Here is a 3416-nt window from a genome sequence, read left to right as displayed (position 1 = left end):
CTCGGCGGCGGCGGCGGCGGCGCCGCTCCCCCCGGGGGCGGGGACTCGGCGCCGCGCTATGCGGGCCGCGGCCGCGCGGGGGCCGCCTGCCGCCGGCCTCGTAGCGCCGGGCGGGGGCCTGGGGGGCCGGGCGGGGGCCTGGGGGGCCGGGCGGGCCCTGCCGGCCTCGCGCGAGCGGGAAGCGCGGCGCCGCGGGCGCGCCGAGGTGGGGCCGCGCGGTGCGGGCCGCGCGGTGCCGCGCCGCCTCGCCGGCGCAGAGGCCTGCTGAACCGCCGCGGCTTCCCTTGGCCGCACGGATCCAGTCTGCCTTGCAGACGAGAGACAGTGGCCCGTTACCAGCATTTTACACACTCGTTTTTCTTTCCTTTTTTTTCAGTATGCTGTTTAATACAGCTTTCTGGAAGCATGCTCAGGCTCAGCTCAGTCAACGCCTGCCGAGAGACCGCCAGTGTAATCCTCTGGGTGAAGTGTGCCATGTATGGCACCACGACATACAGTTTGCCGTGGGAATATGTTATATATTGATACTCTAAGTGTCATTTTAAGCATCCACAATAACTAAATACTGGCCGCAGATACTATTGCAGCGTCTGTGATGTTGGTTAGCTGTGCAGCCCCTCAGCGCCGCTGCCAAGCCCACGGCCGTGCCATCTGCAGTGCGGTCCTTCAGCAGTGGAGGGTGGAGATGCTGGAGGTGGGCTATGGTCTTCCCAGCAAAGTGCTGGGGCAGAACAGGGCCAGGCAAGAACATTTGTGCTGGAAATTCTTTGCTCAGAGAGGTGGGGAAAGAAGAAATGGTGCTCATACCATTTTGCGCTGCAGGATGCAGCGCAGAACGAAGCTGGCCTAAGGCAGATCCTCCCCTCCCTCAGGAAGATGAGGTGGCCTGGGAAACTGGAAGTTAACAAAGGTGGACAGAAGGAGAAAGATGCTTGTCCTCAGGTAACTCTGCAAACCTCTACTGATTGTCCAGAAGGTTGAATCATATCACAATACTCAGTGGTATACTGTAATGCTGGTTGGCATCAGGTATCATGAAAGGCTCAAATAATATCCTCCATCTCTAATTTGCAATGCATGTAAGTGTCTAGATATGCAAAAGATCCTGGGAGAAGTTAAAAACAGCTCTATGCCTTCTCCTATATTGTGCATTCAGAGAGATGAATATCAAAGTGAGTTGATACACTCTTGACAACATTCAGCAGGATTGAATAATATTAATAACACTATGCTCTTGTATAATACCTTTTTCAGAATGACTGCAGTTGTTTGAACAAAGATGGGTAGGAAGCCATGCAAGAAAGTTATGACAGCAACAAGAAAAGATTAAGTTTCCTGATGTTAAAGACTAAGCGTGCAAATTAGTGTTGAGTATCATACTAGCTGCTGTCCAAAATGGACTCAGTGTCCCTTTTAATATTTAACTTACATGAAGGAACTATGTCAGAAAGTCTTTCAGTCTTACTTGTATGGGCAAAACCAAACCATATATAGGTATTGTGGAGGAACTGCCTATACAATTGGTTTTACCATATTCAAGAACTTGATAAAACATGCTAATATGCTGACTGTGTCATGACATGCTGTGGTGTTGCCTTAAGTTGAAACACATTTTCCTATCAGCACATACGTTATTCTGTAGCCGTACTGACCAAATTAAAAAAAAAAAAAGAATTTAAGACAGTAGAAATCAGAATGTCTGTTAGATTATTTAGTTAAAAATATTACGAATTACTCTTATATGGCTGGGTAAATAAAGGAAAAGAAAGTACTTCACAGATGCGAACCATGTTTTGACTTGCCTACATTAGACATCAAATGTCTCTCTCTCATATGTACCTTTGATGAATTCTGTCAAATGAAAATACCATTAGAGATGATGATATAAAGATAGAAATTGTACTCATGATAACGAAAACTCTATATACAGTGTTAATGCAACCTTGACTAAATGTATACTGCATTCTTAACTCTATAAAAGATTTTCAATACTACAGAGCATTTCGTTTTTTTCCATAGTACTGCAGCCAAGACCACAAAAAATTCCTGCTGGTTGGTGCACACCTGTGAGGACATAGTAGCATTTTCTGTATAATCAACTGCTACTGTGTAAGTGACCATCCGTCATATACCAGGAGAAATGCTTTTGTTTAGAAGCACAAAACACTTATCAATAATGGAAAAGAGACATAATGAATTTTGGAGTTAAGGTTTCTTTACTCTGATTCCAAGAACTTGAAGAATGAGGTCTCAATTGTTTTTTAGTGCCCCCTTCTGGCTCATCAGTCCTAGAAAAATAAGTAAACCGGCCCTCAGCATGTCAACAGGTCCCTGAGGGAAGTGGCATCCAGGAGGATTTAACTGACTTCCCAAAAAGTGTGGGGAGATTTTGTCCCTTTAATCTAACCCAAAGCAAAAATTCTGCAAGAACCGGACAGTCATGCCAACCACACCAGCCCGTACGCTTGGGCAGGAAGCTTCAGTCCTGCCTCCACACGTAGGAGAAGAAAATTCAGTTGTTTCCTGAACTTAGTATGGGACAGTCATCCCATGTTTCAGTGGCAATTTGAGGATTCAGTCTTGTAATATTTCTGAGGTGAGGTTAGCTCTTTGCCAGCTCATTATTTTTCTCCAAACACATTTTGGGGAGGTCAAGGGCAAAAAATAATGAACACAATGTTGTTACAAATATTCATCTATTTATTTCATTGGCCATATCCCCTCCAAAAACAGCAACAGAGAATTTTGTGACCAGTGCCTTTCCTCAACGACGTGGGTGAAGGGATCTACCCTTTACAGCGGTACCAGAGGATGTGTGGCCCAATAGCTTTGTGGGGAACGTGAGCTCAACCGCGTTGTAGCTTGGTTGAAAGAAAACTAGGAAAAACATTTCAGGGACTGAGGTTATCGGGATCAATGCGATTTTGGGGTCAAGGCCAGGGCTGGCTGGCAGAGGCAGGAGCAGCAAGGGTTTAGGATCGCTTTGGAGCTGCAGCCCTGTTTTTGGACAACGCAACAAGTCCTGTCTTTACGACCCCAAAGCACAGCTAAAGCCTTGCTCAGCGTCGCCCGGGGGCACAGGCAGAGCCCAGCAGCAAGAGCTGCCCCTGTGGCGAAAAGGCGACGCCACAGGAGCCCTGTGAGGGGCAGGCCCCCTCCCTGCTAGGCTGCCTGCAGGGAGGCCGCCGCCCTCCCCCGCGGCGCCGTGACAGCTCGCCGCCAACCGCCGCGGCCGCCGTCAGAGGTGGCGGCGGGCGGCCAGCGCCCTGCCCCCCGCCGGGCGGGAAGCGCCGCGGAACATGGCGGGCCCCTCCAGTCCCCGCTTCCCCCGCCTCTCCCCGCGCCGCCGCGCATGCGCGGCAGGCGGCGCCGAGGCCGTATCCCTCCGCCGAGCCCCTTTTGTCGGGGATATTTGT

The sequence above is a fragment of the Rhea pennata genome, chromosome 10 (genome assembly GCF_028389875.1).
Source record: "Rhea pennata isolate bPtePen1 chromosome 10, bPtePen1.pri, whole genome shotgun sequence".
NCBI classification, from domain to species: domain Eukaryota; kingdom Metazoa; phylum Chordata; class Aves; order Rheiformes; family Rheidae; genus Rhea; species Rhea pennata.
Note: the sequence above shows the minus strand (reverse complement) of the source record.